The 18,951-nt window shown below is 47.8% G+C and overlaps 1 long non-coding RNA gene across 3 annotated transcripts in view; it reads right to left on the bottom strand.

The window, feature by feature from the left end:
- Window positions 1-18,951, bottom strand: part of LOC115031520 (uncharacterized) — a 98,348-nt gene that overhangs the window by 60,284 nt on the left and 19,113 nt on the right. For 2 of the 3 annotated variants that reach the window (XR_003837165.2, XR_003837166.2), the window contains exon 2: window positions 7,272-7,430. This is a non-coding gene — a long non-coding RNA (uncharacterized LOC115031520). Of the gene's footprint in view, window positions 1-3,031; window positions 4,907-7,271; window positions 7,431-18,951 lie in introns of those variants that run through there. The other variant, XR_003837164.2, reaches the window with a different exon arrangement.

Here is an 18,951-nt window from a genome sequence, read left to right on the forward strand (position 1 = left end):
TTCTCAGAAGACGCACAAACGACCCCAAGTTAGATTAAGACGCTCAGTATCACGAAGCAGAGTTGTAAATCAAAGGGACAAAGAGCCAGTACCTCAACCCAGTCACAGTGGCCATGATTCAAAGGACTAAGTAGCAAATGCTGGTGAGGACACAGAGGAAGGAAAACCCAAACATGCACGGTGGGAATGGCCACTGGAAAACAGTGCTGGGTGGTTCCTGTCACAGCTGGGAAGAGGGGATCTTCACTGAGAAAATGTCTCCATAGGACTGGCCTGGGGGCAAATCTGCGGGGGTATTTTCTTGATCAATGGTTGATGTGGGGGGAGCCCAGCTCACTATGGGTAGGGCCACCCCTGGGCAGGTGGTCCTGGGTTCTATAAGAAAGCAGGCTGAGCAAGCTGTGAGGAGCAATCCAGTAAACAGCATCCCTCCATGGCTTCTGCCTCTGTTCATGACTCCAGATTCTTGCCCTGACTTCTCCTCTTTTATAATAGTTATAAACTATTACCCGAAAGTGTAGGGTAGAATATAAATAAATAAATAAATAAATAAGTGAAATAACCCCATTCTTGCATGTTGTTTTTGGTCATGGCATCAGTAGAAACACTAACTAAAACACTTATGGAGGTTTCTTTACGCCGGCAGTTCTCAAGAACCCTGTGAGTCACGACTCCTTTGAGAGTCACATATCAGATATCTTGCCTCACATTTCTATTAATAACAGTAGCGAAATTACAGTTATGAAGTAGCAACAAAAACAATGTTCCGGCTGAGGGTCACCACAACACGAGGAACTGTATTAAAAGGCTCACAGTATTAGGAAGGTTGAGAACCCTTGAACTCCCCTACGAACTGGCACTCTCACAACCAAGTATTTATCCAAAGAAATTAACTCTTACATGAAGGAGACACCTGTGCTCTTATGCTAAGCACAGCACCATTCCCAGTAGCCAAGATCTGGTACCAACCAAGCTGCCCATCAAAGTGTGAATGAATGAAGAAAGTATGACATATGTGCCTAACGGACTGTTACTGAGCCGTAAAAAACCGAAGTCCTGTCACTTACACCAAAGATGAAAGGACTGATGGATATCTTGTTAAGTGAAACTAGGCAGCCACAGAGAGACTTACTTCATGTTCTTATTTGTGTGTTTGTAGTAATTTAATATTGATCTTAAGCAAGAGAGTGGGATGGCAGAAAAAAGTGGAAGGATACAGAATCTCATGGGAATTGAAAGAAATCAGTTTAAAGGCCAACAAAACAGAGCTGGGTACAAACACTTAAAAGTGCTGCTGTTCTACTGAGGAGTTGGCTAACCACAGTCTACAACAGTGCTTCAGAGGGAAAGAGAAGGGACTGGAGAGATGGCTCGGCAGCTAAGAGCACTTGTCTTTGCAGAAGATACAGTTGGTTCCCAGAACACATATGCTGGCTCACACGTATCCATAATTCTTGTCCAGTTCTGGCTTCCATGGGACTCATGGTGGGCAAACATACATGCAGGCAAAACTCCCATACACATAAAAATAAATAAATCTAAAAAAGAGAGCAAGCAAGGTTTTCCAGCAAATAGAAATACTAGTTGAGAAGACAGAAATCCTTATTTTACCCTGATTTGAATACTACACATTGTGTATGAATATTGATTTATTTTATTATATCATAAAGGCATATAGATATTAAATTACAAAATAAAGTGAAAAGTTTATTCAGGTTTGGCGGCACATGCCTGTAATACCACTGCTGGGGTGGGGGGTGGGGGCTGAGGCTGGAGGACTGCTGAAAACTCAAGGCCAGCCTGGATTGCCTAGCAAGTACTGGCCAACTAGGGCTACATGGTGAGATGGCATGGGAGGTACGGGGTGCAGATGTTCTGGCTTGTGACCCGTTGCTGAGACAGTCCCTCTGTAGCCACCATGATATAACATTTACACCCCAGCCCATCTTCTCTATACTCACAGTCACAATCCTCAATTTACCTTGGGAGATGGAATATTTGCTACCTTTCTCTGGTCTCACCCTTCAAAGCATCCTCCTTTGCCCAGACTTCTCTGACATTCTAGGATACCAGTTCCCCTCCCCATGCTGTTTCATGTCCTCATATCTCTGCATTTCCAGGTTTCCAAAACTGTAGTTTCTCATTCTCTAGCTTTGAAAAAAACTTCTCGATGCTTCTCAAGTGGAGAAGGAATTAGTCAAACTCGCTCCCAAAGCTGCTGCTACATTTTCTTCTTTTAAGTGCAGACATGCATTTTGGAGAGTGTGCGTGCGTGCGTTATAAAGACCCTGAGCACGCTTGCTCGGGGACAAGCTGGAATAATAAGTATGCTGAACTAAACCCAACCCATTAGGATAGAGCAAAAAGATGTTTTCTCCCAAGAGTGACTTTGAGGTTTGAACTGGGGAAATAAGTGGAAATGAGGAATGATGCTAAGGAGAGCTGAGAGGTGTGCTGGGGAGCAGGCCAAGGTTAAAGGGAAGCTGGGTCCTATAGCAGGTGCCCTCGGGATGCCATACGACATATCTGGGACCTCTAGGGCTCTGTCCTTCAGGCTCCCTGACCCTTGCCTGGCTTTGCAGTCCCTTCACATCTGAGGCAGAAGAGTGACTGCCAGAGCACCTGTGGGTTAGAATCGATGATGCTCCTTCCTGGTGAGGTGACCTTGAGTGAGTGCCCCTCTGGACCTCAGTGGCTTTCTCTGAAAAGAAGGAATGGTAATGCCCAAGAGGATCAATGAGAATAAATGCACCTGGCAGCATCTGCTGGAGACTCAGCCCTGATATAGGGAACCTGTGAAGAAGCTCATTCTGTCCCCCCGGAGAACATTAGCCCCATGAAGGAGAAAAGAAAGAGGTTCTCCGTGATAGGCATCTCCACTGCCTACAGATGCAGTAACAGCCAGATGACACAGTCCGATCCTCTGACACATTGTCTCTGATCTTGGAATTTTTTCCTCTAATGCTCCAAAGACTCTCCACCCCCTCGTCCTGTCCTGATGAGAAAGGAAGAAATGTGGAGAACATGCATCTACTGAAGAGGGAGCCGTTTATTTCTGTCATTATTACAGAGCCCAGGTTGAAACCAGTGACCTTGACTTTGGTTCTGTTACCAAACAGTTGCATGGGTTCTATAAGGGAGATCTTGGTCCTAATCGACTCTCTGACATGACCTGTGTGGTCATAGGCTGGCCATTTGCTTCCTCTCAGGGCCTCATTCCTTCATGTGAGGTAATTGGCCAGGATCAGAACTTGTCTTGGTGTCTTCCATCCCGGAGGTGGCAATGCTGAGCCTCAGTGGAAGGTGTAGCCCTATCTTCCCAAGGAGTCTAAGACTTAACTGTGATGGCTTCTGAATGAGAAACCCAGAACTGCAACCACATAAGAGAAAAGCTCACAGATTGGACTGACTCGGGTCCTGGAGAGGTAGGAAACGAGAACTGTCCACTCCCCATGCAAATATCACTAATGGTCTCGGTCACCAGAGATGGCCCTCTACCATCTGAGACTCACAGTGGTTGGTCTTGCAAGGTTTCAACTCTACAATGGTGTGTAAGCCATAGACATCCCATAGAGCCCATAGTTCGAATTTTGCTTTTGGACCTCCTTGCTTCCCTGCTGCTAGTGATAGGCAATAAGATATTCTTTCATCATGCTAGGCACAACATACATGTGTTCCTGGTCACATGATCACAAGGGGACACATGCTACCCTAGTGTCCTGTGTTACTAAACCATGATGTTCCACTGGTTGGATCTGTTCAGTATGTTTTCAACTTCAAAATGTCTTCAGCCTACAATAAATTTACAGGGCAGAGCTCTATCATAAGTCAAAAAGAGCCCGTGATCCACAAAATCATTCTCACCACCACCACCACCACTGTTATCATCATCATCATTGGACTCCAGCTAGACAAAACTCCTAGTGGATGTACCCCGAAGACAAGGTAATTGTGTGTTCTAGAGAGAAGGAGATACCTTAATTCCACTTGGGGTAAGGGAGATTCCCCCAGGGTCCATTATTGTGCTCCTGAACACCCCCATTATCTACAGGGAACAATGAGATGGAGTTACTCAGGGGCCTGTATGTTACACTGAAATTACCCAAAAAGCCTCTCTCTGCAGGCAGTTCTCGAAAAGAAAGGAATGGCCGCTGTAGATTGTGCACAGCTGACACAGCCAGTGTTGGAGAGGGAGCGGGTGGATCCGAAACCCACCTAGTGTATCTCCCTCCCTGCTCCTTTTTACAACCACAAAACTGCAGCAGACCAGATAATGGCGGCAAGAAAAAAACGGGAGCACAGGGTTGCGGGGGAGAAGAGCCTTAGCCTGAGCTGTAAGCTGACAGCTCAGCTCCCCTGTCCCACCACTCCCCAGCTGGTCCCACGACCTGGGTCTCTGTCCCTGCAGCTCTCCCTTCAATAGTCCACATTGTTCCAGGAATCTCTTCCTTTTGTTTTTCATCCATTTATACCTCGGCTCATTTGTTTCCCATTCTCGGGAGCAATTCATCTGTTCTTGGGCCCCTCAATGTCTTTCTCCCCTTGATTCCTAAACAAGTTGCTTGGACAGGCCCATTGTCTTAACAGTCAGCAACTCACCACATTTAGTAAAAGTTGTGTTTTAAAGAGAGAAGCCAGTAGGGATTCCAGTTTTTAGCCATGGTAACTTCAGAGAGGGTTGGCAGTAATGCTGTGGCCGTGGGGCCTGGGCTTCTTTGTCCTCTTGTCTTGATTTAGATCTCAGGGTAAGAAAAACCTAAGTTCCATCAGGAACCGTGAGCAAGTGCCCTGTAATTCCCCTGTGCATCTCCGCTCCTCTGGGCGTGGTAAAATTACCGCATAGAGAGAACAAACACCACGTAGAGCGTTTCCTTCTCATTGGCTGTGGATATGTAGCACCTTGGGACTGTCAGAGGGGAGAGAGAAAGAGCCAGTGAGATCAGAAGAGTTTGGGGAACAGCCTGGGGAAGACCTCCATCCAGTAGGAACAGAGGCTCTCAAAAAAGATACCCTGGGCCAGCATGATGACACATACCTTTAATATCAACACTCAGGAGACAGAGGCAGGTGAATCTCTCTGAGTTTGAGGCCAGCCTGGTCTACAGAGCAAATTCCAGGACATCCAGGGCTCCATAAAGGAACCCTGTCTCAAAAAAAAAAAAAAAAAAAAGTGCCCTGGAAGCCCTAGAAAGGATCCTGGTTGTACATCGTCTTATCTCAGGGCATGCATACCAGAGAAGTGACTGTTGCTGGGATCATTATGGGAACACTATACCAGTTATTACTCCACCACCAAAGGTGGGAAGGGAGGGGGTGTCCAGCTCCCCTGAGCTCCTAAGCTGCAGGGTTTTATTTGCTGACAGCTCAAGAGGTCCCTTAGTGAGTCCCCCAAACAGCAAAATAACTAATAGCATCTCTTCACACACACATGCGCACACACACACACACACACACACACACATGGCCACTGTGTGGAGAAGGGCTCATGAGAAATCGGCAGATCCTGCCGATCGAGAGGGAGGCCTCTCATTGAGCTGCCCGCACAAAGCTGTCTCTTCAACATGGTGGCCGCTCAGCACTCTTGGCAGAAACACTTGGCTCTAGCAGGAAATCTCAGCAGGGCGGCTTGTTTCTGCTCATCAAACACCAGCAGCTTTCAAGGAGAGCAGCAGAAAATGGGAGAGATGTGTCTGATCGCATTCGGGCCTTGCGTCAGCACTTTTCTGAGGCGCAGTTAGCTCAATTCTGATTTTGAAGGAAAGGTTGTGGCTCTCCTTCTGCACCACAGACTGAGCCAAGGAAACAGTTGGCAGGGACTTACCTGCACCCCAGATGCCCTCATCCCATCCCTGGAGATACTGTGATTGAGAGGCCCGTTATTGAGAAGCTAATGAGGTAGCTCACCTTTTCCCTGCTAAGTTCAAGTTACAAATTACTTGAGTCCCTTTGTGGCTTCTCTGTAGCCATCACACACACACACACACACACACACACACCCATAGCTCCCTGTCCATTTCGCTCCCTCTCCAATGACTACACAGGGAGGAGGAAGCAGAGTGTAGACCTAATACAGCTTACACCTGCTCAGCCTCAAGGACAAGCAATCTATGATGCCTCAGTGGGGGAGATATTGGGGGATACCCAAGAATCCAACCCACAAGGAGCTTCCTATAATCAAGAGCCAGCGTTTCTTCCCTCTCAAGAGATTCAAGGAGGAGAACAAGACATACCATAATTTCATACCCAGGCTAGAGAAAGGAAGGCAAAATAGGGTGGATTTTTAGAGCCCCACCTCAAAAGTTCAAATGGTCTTCTTTGAAGAGTATGTAGCCACACATTACCCAGGAGTCTTAGGGCCAAAACTATTAAGACAAGTGAAATTAAACAGATTGCTAATAATACAATATTTGATATACAGTGGTCTCTCTGGTTGATTTTCCATAGTTTCAATTACCTGCAGTCAACTATAACCTGAAAATAAATGTGTACTGTTCCAAGTAGCACAGTGGAATCTTGTGCTACACTCCTGGGACACTCGATAGACCCTTAGCTCAGCGTATCCACACGGTATTTGCTACCTGCCCGTTAGGCACCAATTAGCCATCACAGTTACCAGACTGATTGCCCTAGTAACTTTAGGTTCAGGTAACTCTCATTTTACTTAATAATGGCCCCAAAGCACAAGAGGGTATGTATGGTGCACAGACAGAGTCTTGCATTGTCTACAGCTACCTTCATTCCTGGAGGGACCTGAATTGTGTTCCTTGTAGAATAACATGTTGCTTATTCCTGTGCAGATGAATCCTAAACTCAAGAACAGTCTTGGAAGACACCAAGACAAAGATTTAGATTTAGATTTAGATTTAGATTTAGATTTAGATTTAGATTTAGATTTAGAAGTTAACGTTGACCTTGTTTATGGCTTGTTTGTTTTGTGAGTTTTACTTTCATTAAGATAGAATATATATATATATATATATATATATATATATATATATATATTCCAGTACACAACACTTAGATAAACATTGGAAAGTTTTACAGTAGCATCTACCCCTGCATTTACCGTCTAAATCAAGCAGTTGAGCATTGACAGGAGCTGTGAGGCCCCTCATGCCCTTCCCAAGTCAGTATCAAGCAAGTAATTACCCCTTAGACTCTGCCACCATGAATTAGTCTGGCGGCTCTAGGCCTTTATGTAAACAAAATCACACAGTGTATTCTGCCTGGCTTCTTTCACTCAGCAGTTTCTCCTGCGCCTCTCAACTCACATCTGAATGGAAGAGTTGTTCAGATGCTGGGCTGTCTTCTGCCATGTGAAAAGCCATGCTTTGCTTTGGTCTCTTCTGTCACAGGCACCTCTGGCAACCATGACCTACAGGGGCTTGGTACCTCTGCTGTGCTGGCAGGGATGGAGGCCAAATGGAGACCTGGGGAAGACAGAGTGAAAGAGATGAGCTGACTGCAGAGTCCTCACTGAGGGAGGGAGGAGGACACCATTTGCCAGGCACACCCCCCCACCCCCACCACCCCACCACCCCTCACACCCTCTTTCCCAATTCCTTGAGTCAACTGACAGCTCCTGAGTGGCCCCTTTGTCAAATATGAGTCCCCAAAGAGAGAGAAAGCCCAGAACTCTCAAGGATGTTCTCTAAGCTGGTTTGAGAAAAGGGCCTCTCCTTTCCTAGGGCCTCTAGATGACTGGCCGAACCAGTCAAGCCTGACAACAGCTTGCCCATTGGCTGAGCTGAGCATCTCTTTCTGTTTCTTTCTTGCTTCCCATGGGTGCTGGGTGGAAACTCGTTCGTTCTCTCTCCCAATCACAATTATTTGCTTTAACAGGACTCCAAGTGACTGTGGCTAAAGTCACCCCAGGCAGCAGTCACACAAAGCCACCAGCACCTGGTCCCTGAGCAATAACTTAAAAGCAGCTGGCTCTGCCTCTGTTCTCTCTCTGGTGTGTTTAGCAGGCCCTGGCTACTTTTAGAAAGCCCCAGCCTGATCCAGGTTCCAAATGTCTGCCCATCTCACCTCTGGCTTCCAAAAAATACTGCCAGGACTTGGTTTCCATATGTCCAGAGTCAGAGACAACATAGCACCAGGAAAGTTCTACATGCCCAGTACCTGGGAGGTCTCAAATAGAGCTTAGATAGGGACTTCAGGGTGGCAGGGAGATGATACTCACACTGGTTGTGGGCTTTCCAAGCCAGCTCTGATCTTAATGAACTCCAAAAGATGTTTGTGAAAGGGACAGATCATGTGGCTGAAGCGCCACCCCCTATTGCCCTCTCCCCCTGTTCTTTTCTGCCCCAAGCTACAAGTCCTAGATGACCCTCCACCCAGCACTAAGTCATCAACTGCTACCCTGTTCCTGCAGGAGCAGAGCCTCCCCTCCCCCCTGCCTCCACCCCCTACTCACTGTCTACAAGGCCACAGCTTACTCTTGGCCTCAGTCGTTCCACTCCCACAGAAGCAGGCTTGAAAGCTCAGGAGTGACTGAGTGTGTGGTGCTTCCTGTGCTTGGACTCACAGAACCCACGCCTGTCCCGATCAATGCTTAGTCACTACTTGAGCAAGGGCTGAGTCCGTCCTGAAAAGTTTGCTACATCTGTGAAATGAACACATTTGTATCCTCCCAGCCTACACTGCTAAGACCGTCTGTCACTGCAAAGAGATGCCTTTTTGTTGTTACAGATTCCAAAATTCCTGATCATCGGGGACTCAGTAGTTTTTGTGAGACTGCATTAACCATAAATAGCTGCTTTTTTACTATAACACGTCCAGGTACTTATGCCTATCCAAGGACACTCCCAGACACTTCAGGAATAAACAGTCAGGTTCAGATACCTAATGTTGTGTTTTATAAAATGAGGTATGATGCAAGGGGGAGCCTTAGCAGGCCTATGCTGAGGCGTCCCCCTGAGGTATCAGCCATACGACAGGCTAGTAGAAAAGGAAGTTTATTTGGGACCTGGGAAGGGGGCCTGGAAAAGGGAGTAGAGGCAGAGAAAGGAAAGGGTCAGAGAAGGACAGAAAGAGAGAGAGAGGGAAAAAAAGAGGGGAAGAGGGAAGAGGCTGGCCAGGGACACAGGGGAAGAGGGAAGATGGAGAGAGAGAGACAGAGACAGAGACAGAGACAGAGACAGAGACAGAGACAGAGACAGAGAGATTGGCCTAAGATGGAACAGAATAAGATGTGGAGGAGCCAAGATTTAACCACCAAGTTATACTGCCTGGAGGTAGCAGGCCCTCCAACATCAATCAAGAAAATGCTCATAGGCCAATCCAACAGATGCTGCCCCACAATTGAGGTTCCCTCCTCCAAGCCAGGCGATGTTAGCTTGTATAGCTTCTACAAAAGCTAAATAGTACAGCCTCTCTCTCCCTCTCCCTCTCCCTCTCCCTCTCCCTCTCCCTCTCCCTCTCCCTCTCCCTCTCCCTCTCCCTCTCCCTTCCCCCTTCCTCCTCCCCTCCCCCTCCCTCTCTCACCCTTACTGTGCTTTTGAGGTAAGGTCTTGCCATGTAATTCAGGTCTGGCATCCAATTCATGATCCTCCTGCCTCAGCTTCCCTTTAAAGCCCAGCTCAGCATCTCTAAAAGCATCAGAGACTCAACAGTGTCTTTCCGGGCCCTGTGAGTCCTGTCCCTTGAGCAGCTGTCCTTGTGGAGTGTATAATTCTGACCCAGGACCAGCCCTGAGAACAAAGATGCTGGTCTGAGGATGGCAGGCTGTTCCCTTGGGTGTCATTTCCCCACCTGAGACTATGATGTCCCAGCTCCCCTGACAGACCTCTACTCACCAAGACAACAGGTTTGAACCCCCAGAGCCTGGGCAGACCAAGCTCTCATGCCAGAATGTCTCTTCCTCATATGAACTCAAAGGCTGTGAGCACAAAACATAGACAAGAGCCAGGCTGTCTGGAAGGGATGCGTCCTCCAAATCATGGAGGCTGGTTGACTCACATTTTCACAGAACTGGAATATTCTTACGTGATTTGTGGTTTCCCACAAAGTGTTTTGTTTTTGTTTTTGTTTTTTAAATGCTTTATATACTACTAGTCTGTACCACTTTCACAGATCCAAGACAACCTTAATTTTTAAAAATGTATTTATCTATTCACTTTACAACCCAATATCAGCCCCTCCCCTCCTCCCAGTACCCCCTCATACAAGTCCTCCCCCCACCCCACCTTTTCCTTCTCTTTTGAGGAGAAGCCCCACTCTGGGTGTCACCCTCCACCTCCCATCTCCTCCCCCCATCTGCCCCCCTACAGCCCCCCAATGCACATCTAGTTGAGGGATTAGGCACATCCTCTCCCACTGAGGCCAAACAATGCAGTCCATTTAGGGGTGAGGGATCCACAGGCAGGCAGACAACAGGTTCAGGGACAGCCCCTGCTCCAGTTGTTGGGGAATCCCCATGAAGACCAAACTGCTCATATGCAGGGGGCCTAGGTCCAGCCCCTGCTCCCTCTTTGTTTGGTGACTGGGTCTCTGGGAGACAACCCTAATTTTTAAAAGTTTCTTCTTTCTCATCTTGTCAAAGCACTCTCACAACAGGTATCCTGGGACCACATGTGTTTCACCAACCTATAGCAAAGCACTGTGCATCCATAAATGGGCTCGTGCAGTGAGGCGGGTGGGGAAATGCATCCACTTTGCCTCCGTTGGAAGGGTCAAGACCGAGCTACAGAGAAGTGGGGCCTTGGAAGGGTTCTGCTATCTGACCCGCTTCTATTATTACTGAGAACCGTGAAATTAACAGGTTTGTGTGGAGCAGTGATAATGTGTCTTCACCATCACCAGGATGTGAGGCTGTTGAATCCATGGTCCACTGATGCTCAGATGTTCCCTAGTAGGTTGGTTACCCTTCACTCTGTAGAATCTCTATACATCCCTCGTGGCTGTTGGGGGAAGGGTAATGTTTGGAATGTGCGTGGTCCACACACACCCACTACCCAGTTCACATGGTGGCTTCAATATGGTTTCGTCAGTATGGTGGTGGGATGCCATGAGAGTAGTCTTCCTGAGTGGGACTGGTGGAGACCACGTACAGACAATTGTACAGACAATTCCACTAAGCTCCTCCCAACAGCGACCTAGCAACAGTGACATCATCACCTACTGCCATTACTACATACACCCACCAACCTGCCAGGTGCCAGTGACCTGACATCCCCTTGATACCCCACCCCACCCCTTCTTCTTCTTTCGCTGTCTCCCTCTCCCTCCCTTCTCACCCTCTTTCTCTTTCTATCCCCATATGTTCCCAGCCCACCTCTCTTTCTCTTTCTCTTTCTGTCCTTCTCTGTCCCCCACCTTCTCTGCCTCTACCCCTTTTCCAAGTCCTCACTCCCCTTCCCCCTTAATAAACTTTCCTTATATCGGATCTGTAATGGTGTGACTTCTCAGGGGGACACCTTGGCATATGCCTGCCAGGTACCTCCTTACTCCAGCTGCTGCCGCATTTTATTTCATAACACAAACTACCAGTTTCTTGGCCTAGGATGCTGGTTGGAGTCTGAGCTCCATTCCTGCCTGTGTTTTTGATTGGGTGCATGCCACGCTGGATCCCACTTTCCTGTACCATGTCTCAAAGGACCTTACTACATCCATTTCTTTGCACCATGCCCCTCCCCCCAAACTGGCACACAATTTCTAGGAGGAAACTTCTAGAAGAACAAGAGTGTTTTTAATTCTAGCATCTGTGTGTGTGTGTGTGTGTGTGTGTGTGTGTGTGTTGACGATGCCTCTTGGGCACTTCCTAGGAGATAAAGATGATGTTAGTAGTGTTGACAGTTAAGGCGGTGAGAAACGGAAACATTAGGGACAGCCAGAACACAACTAAGTCAGACTGTAATTTGCTAAACCCTATACCAAAATCCTTGCCAGCCACACCATTGTTCTGTTCTTGCCTGGATTTCCATTCTAACTGAGCTGCTCAGTGAAGCCACACTGGGGCCTCCCCTAGATCCTGGGTTAGGCCATTAGGGATGCCAGCTCCCTTCACACCCACAAAGAGATGCTGCCTGGAGCTAAGACACGGGGATCCTCTGGAGGCTCCAGGCTGTCCAGAGAAGTTCTCGGCGTTCCCCACCCCTTGGACGGGTTTCCAAGCTTTAGACAGCTCACTTGTCAAAACACCTTGAAATAGTCAGGCTAGGTACAATATAAACATTCGTGTAGTTACAGGATAATAATTACACCCTCCATGTACATAACACCTTTCTCCCCCAGAGCAGCCGACTCCTGCATTATCTCATTAGTTCTCCCATCCCTGGGAGGCAGGGAGAACCCAGTGTGGTTGCCCACAGTTCACAGATGGGAGAGAGAAAAGGAAAGAAGGAAAGGAGGGAGAGAGGGAAGAAAAAGGGAAGGACCTGGTCCAGGGTCACACACTTAGTTACAGGGGTTAGGTGTGGTCTAGCTGGGGACTTGGGGAGAAAAATGGAAAAGCCTCCTCCACTGAGCACTTGAGAGATGGTGCCAGACAGACGGGACCAGGTTTCCCTTGCAGCAGCCTTCTGGGCTGGGAGTCTTCTGGTCCCCATTCTGCAGATGAGGAAAGTATGCACAGAGAGGTGCAGCTGCTTCCAAGGGCGCATCAGAGGCAGGCCAGCTCCCAGCAGTCCTGAACAGCCAGCACCTCAGCCAGCACCCGGAGCAACAGAGCAATGCTAGGTAAACAAAGGCAGGGCAGATTCGGCAGGGAAGGGGTTGGGCCCCCCTCTGGCCCACAGAGGTCAGAGGTAGCTGAGCAAAAGCTGCTCATTATGTAGCCTTATGGAATCCATAGAAAAGGCCTAATTCACTGAGAGCTGCACCCCACCCCCATGCCTCTCCCCTTGCTGGTCGTGTTCTCGGGCTCATCCTTTTGACATAGGGACAATTACTGCCATTCATACCCACCCCGACCACCTGCCACCGGCTCATTCTCATGCTCATGGGGCTAAAGAGCAGGCACAAAACGGGGCCAAACTGAGATTCCCACCAGACCCAGGAAGGGACCCCTGTGCATCCCCCCCCACCCCCACCCCTGCCAGAGTACAGGGGCAGGAGGCCTCCCTTTACAATTTCCGGGGTCCTGTGGGGACTGGAAAACTCAAGCCAGAGCTGGCAAGGAGGTTGCCTGGCCTGACTGCTCAAGGCATCTCAACTCTCTGGGAGGTCTGACCGGAAGTTACGGCCTTTGCGATGCAAAGGCTCCTCAGGAAACATTTATTTTCTGGTCCCAAGTTCTGACCCTCACAGAGTGTGTGGCTGGAGCTGGGGATTATATATTCAGAAATTCTGTGAGCTGGTCGGTATCGGCCACACTGGAAGTTTGAAATGACCTCTGTCAGGACAATACCATGTGCATGGGCAAATGCTGCCTGTCCTCCACCCCACGTGCTCACCCCTGCCTCACAGCCAGCTGTTAAACATTTACCGGCATAGCCACCTTCCAGGAACATCTGGACAGTCTGCAAAAGCAAAGCGGGCTCTCAGGCCAGCCAAAATGTCCACTCCTAGCCAGAAACAAGATCCTCTGAGCTGTCCCTGACACAAGATCCTCTGAGCTGTCCCTGACGGGTAATCTGGGCATTCCACACTGTAGAGACACTTTCTTCTAAGCTCCTTCAAAAACCAAGCCAAACAAACAAGACTATTATTTGAACACAAAGAATGGATTCTCTGTATAGAGTGTTGGCTCTTTGGCACCATTTGCTAAGACACCAAACCACACCTTCATAATGATACCTGCAAACACTGAATGGATTAGACTGAACTGGGTTATTTTTTAAAAGAGGCTTCAGGTCCTGAGTTCAATTCCTGACAACCACGTGGTACCGCACAGCCATCTAAAATGTAATCTTATGCCCTCTTCTGGCACACAGGTGTACATGCAGATAAAGCACTCATACACATGAAATAAAAAAATAAACTTAAAAAAATACTTCATTTGGTTAATAAATCAATGTACAGGTGTCAAGGGTGATGTTTTAGTTGGCATATGCTGGTTAATAGTGACAATTTGGCGACAGGATCTGGACTGACCTAGGCTCTGGTGATGCATTTGAGGGATTATCCAGATGAGATTAACTGAGGTGAGCAGACCCCCTCAGAGGCAGGCAGCATCCAAAGGCTGAGGTAGAAGAAGCAGGCTGAGCAGAGCACAGGTATTCACAGCTCTTTCCTGACTGCAGCTGCCTCAAGCTCCTGCCACCACACCTTACCCACACTATGAACTTTACCACAGCTTTGTAAACCGTAATAAACCCTTCCTTCCCTCTTTAGGTTGCTTCCGTTGAGTATCTTACTGCAGCAACGAGTCAAGTGTCTAATATAACGTGTGTGGCCGCCTTTCGATGGTGGAGTAACAAGGCCTCTCCCACCCTGTACAGGGCCTGCCTAGAGGTGGATGGACCTCCTTGTGGTCTTTGAAACACTTCTCAGGATGCTGAGGGACATTGTGAGGTCCAGTGAAATTGTCTGTCTGTGCAACTTACCAGAAGGCAAGAGAGAATCCTGCCCTAAAACAGGAGGCATTTGGGAGCTGTTTTCATGGTAAAGGCTGGAGAACAGAACTTGGTTTTGAAACAGCCATGTTTGCAGCCATTGCGGGGATGTTGCTTTCTCCTGAGCGTAGTGTAAAGAAAGTGAATAAACAAGCTACAGGCAGAGCCTCCAACTGCTGTCCACTGAAGAGCTGTGGTTGCCATCTCTTTGGAAAGCATTTTATACCTTGTTCATCGCCTGCTCTGAGACTTGCCCATGTAGAGTCAGTCCTAAATCCACTACACAAACCCTACAGGTCCCTGCAAATCCCAAACCCTGGGGTTGGATGCAGGAGCAGCTCTGGTCTTCACCAGGTTTATCTCAGTAACTCAAGGACTCTTTCAACCTCCTGCCTGAGCCTAATCAAGCCCTTTCTCCAGGCTACACATGTGAGCATTCTAATCTCTTGCAGTCCTAGGACTAGGCCAAACCCAGGGTCTGGCACATGCCCTTTACCACTGAGCTAAATCCCTATCCCATCTTTATCTCTTCAACTAGGAAGAAACAACTTAAAATGCTCCCCATCTATGCACCAGTATTTATTGTTCACCCATCATGCACCTAACTGTGTGTGGACCTAAGAGGAGAGGGTATAGAGGAAAACAGGTGGAATTGGCCTGCCCTCCCAGAGGCGATGACTATCCAGAAAGATTGGGGCACATCCAAGAGGACTTCTGACCTCAAACTCGCATATCAATAAAAGCCTTTGGGGTTCAGATAGTTACCTGAGGGTACGTAGAAAATGCCCATATTGAGGAATCAAAATTTATTTTCTGGAAAGGCCCTCCCCTATAGTTCCAAACAGTATAAAAACATAACCATGTAGTGAATGCAGTACTTGGGCTCGGGGTGTCTTTCCAAAGGCCTGTATAGTTAAATGCTTGGTCTTCAGGCGGACACTACTGGACGGGGGTGGGGGGTGGTGTGGAAGCCTTTACAAGGTAGGGCCTAGTGAAGGAGGTTTTAGGTCCAAAAGGGAGGGGTGTGCCTTGAAGTAGCCAATGGGATCTAAGCACCCCTTTCTCTTGTCTTTGCTTCTAGGCTACCATGATGTAAGAGATCCCTCCTCCCCTCCTCCCCTCATTCCCTTCCCCCATCATCCCCTCCTCCCCTCCTCCCTACTGTGTACTGGCCCTCACTGCAGCCCCAAAAGCGACAGGCCAACTGACAAGGGACTGGAACCTCCAACACTGCCAACCAAAAGGAAAGTAGGTAAAATACACAAAGCTGATTAGCACTGGGAAGGTTTCAGGCTAGGCGGTCTGAGTTGTAACTACCCAGTTCTGCCTGTGGTAGCACAGCAGGTCATAAGCAACAGGAAAACAAATGAGTATGGCTGTGTTCCAGAAAAATCTGAATCGTGGATGCTGAAATCTAAATTCCTATCATCTTTAGTTGTCATAAAATACAATCATTTTAGTTTTTCACTCTAAAAGTGGTCAAAGTCGCTCTTAGCTCCTAGATCAGATTGGCCTCAAGACAGTGATCTCATTGCCCTGATTCAGATGAAGGATGTTGGAGGAGGTAGATGTAGGCTTCAGGGCTTCCAGGCTGTGGGATGGCCTGGAGATGCCCAAAGGATGAACCCTGTTTTGGACTTTACCCTACGTGTGCATGATGGATTTTCAGTGGAACACTCACTTGTTAAATACACTTTTGGACTTTTTTTTTTTTTTTTTTTTTTTGGTTTTTCGAGACAGGGTTTCTCTGTGTAGCCCTGGCTGTCCTGGCCCTCACTTTGTAGACCAGGCTGGCCTTGAACTCAGAAATCCGCCTGCCTCTGCCTCACGAGTGCTGGGATTAAAGGCGTGCACCACCACGCCCGGCTTGGACTTTTTTTTTTTTTTTTTTTTTTTTTTTGCGTTGAGCTTTTTGGGGATGGTGCATTAAGTGTTGGCAGAGCAATCGTGAGGGAACCACACCTACTCTAATTCACACATTTGTATAACAATGAAAGTTCCCTAAATCCAATCTGCATACAGAGCTTCCACAGTCAATAGGGCCAAGTCACTAAGTCTCCACATCAGCCACTGTCATCCAACAGAAGTCAGCTAATGACAGCTGTTCTGGGTGGCTAACTGCTGCATATGGCTGCTTTGCCGACTTCCAAACACAGCCTGGGTTTAAGAGCCTGGTTTTTTGGGGGGCCTTCTCCCTACCTCTCCTGTGCTCTGATACTTCGAAGCTCTCCTTTGCTTTATCGTTGTGGCTTCTCCACGCTCAACAGGCGGCCACAGTGATGGAAACAGTGCATCACTGTGAGGTTCTGGCCACAGGAGGCCTCCACACACCACTGAACCCTGTTGTGTGGGACTTCTGTAGCAGTTGGTGGAGCAGGGAGTATTTGGATCAAAGCTGCTACATTCCCAAGACCACGGCTACACTGCCAACCTTCCTTCTCAGCTCCTTCTTGCCTTCCATCATGTTCTCCTTTCTTGTTCTTTGTGTTGCCCGACCTCTGAGTTCACTGAAGTCAACTCTTTTCATTCAATCCAGAACTGTCTAAGGGACTGCTTTAGGCAACCAGGAAAGGTTTAGCTGAAGAAACAGCCTTGAGGAGAGCCCTGAACTTACATGACCTTTCATCTTTGCTTCTATTGAGTCTGATTTTGAGATGTTATTATTTTAATTGTGTGAATGTGTGTATGTATGTGTGTGTGTGGTGGGGGTTGGGGGAGGGATGCACACACAGGCCTGTGTCTGATCCTCAAAGGAACTGGAGTTGCAGGCAGTTGTGAGTTCTGAAAACTGAACTTTGGTCCTCTACAAGAGCAGTAGGTGCCCTTAACTACTGAGCCATCTTTCCAATCTCCAGACTTTTCCATCTTTAAAGTTTCTGTGAGGAGAAATGATCTGATTCTCATTTTACATGTGAGGAAATTGGGTTTTGTAAAGGTTTCCTAAGGTCACAGACTAAGGAGTATCTGGAGGTTGATATTTTCTCTGCCCTGAGTTCAAGCCCTGCTCCTGGCATTAATTAACTAAGTAACCTTGGCTATGACCTCATTTCATAAGCCCTACCTATCAGTAATGAGTCGCTCTCTCCTGCACCAAGAAGCAATCCAAGGAGTTTGCTGCCTTAAAGAAACATGCTTTGGGAATCTTACTATTTGCCCAAACTCTGGCAGGTAGACAAAAGTCCCTCTACTCAGGGAGAGGGGCCTAGAGGCTGGAGCTTTAGTAAGTGACAATGTGCTGTTGGGACAGACTCAGAGGAGATAAGGACACTGCTAAAGATTTTGGCAAAGCGTTTCAGACAAAAGAAAGAGTCAGTGCAAATGCCTGAGCCCAGAATCATATTCAGTGTACTCAAGGAGCAAGGAAAAGGCCAACATGTCTGCAGCAGACGAGGAATGGGAAGAGAGATAGGAAATGAGGTCAGAGAAGGTAATTCGGAGATGCAAAGGGTTGAGAGATGTTACAAGGACTAATTTTCTTCTAACATCCACAGTCTCAAGGCTTTAAGCCTCTTGAGTCCATGTCTACATGTCCTCATGATTTTTTTTTTTTTTTTTTTTTTGGTTTTTCGAGACAGGGTTTCTCTGTGTAGCCCTGGCTGTCCTGGAACTCACTTTGTAGACCAGGCTGGCCTCAAACTCAGAAATCCACCTGCCTCTGCCTCCTGAGTGCTGGGATTAAAGGCGTGCACCACCACGCCCGGCCGATTGCATGGATTCTTAGAGTGAAATGGATCCTCTCTCAGCTCTTGGTGAGTTAACTGCACAGAGTTTAACTAGGGTGCTTGACAATTAACAGCCACCCAAGCCAGCTAGAACCAGTAGCTTCCCCGTTCATTATCTCACATCCAAGAAGAATAAGGGAATGGAGATAAAGAGTCAGGAATATCAATATAGATTTAGTAAAGAAAAGTAAGAAAGAACTCTGGAGAGTGGGAAGGGTTCCAAAGGAAGAATGTGCTGCCCTGGCCCAAGACTTTCGTGAAGTCTTACAGTAGGAGTTAGAAAGAGAATGAGGTCACCTTCACTGGGACTGGCCTTCTCTGACAGCATCACCGACTGAATCAGTACATGGCTCACACCCCTTTGTGTTCCCTACTGCCACCCCCATTCGGACCACTGAGGGATCATGAATTACTCCTCCTACCAGGTGAATGGTCATCACTCTCTATTCCAACTTGTTTTACTCGTTTTGTAGGCTGTTGAGTGAGGTACTTTGAACTCAATTAACACATGCTTACCAAGGACCCTACTTCCCGCAGAGAGCTAGCACCCATCTCAATTGCTCTATGATTCTGAGACAGGCCACCACGTATGTCCATCACTGTCAACATCCCAGCGTTCCTTGGGTTAAGTAGTCAGCCAGGGAGAAAAATGAAAGAGACAAGTGTAACAGTCTGTTGTTTGTCGAAGAATGATATCTCAGATTCAAATAGTGTGTGAGAGCAAGGAGCGT

The sequence above is a fragment of the Mus caroli genome, unplaced genomic scaffold (genome assembly GCF_978045245.1).
Source record: "Mus caroli unplaced genomic scaffold, Mus_caroli_1 scaffold_1, whole genome shotgun sequence".
In the NCBI taxonomy this organism is placed as follows: domain Eukaryota; kingdom Metazoa; phylum Chordata; class Mammalia; order Rodentia; family Muridae; genus Mus; species Mus caroli.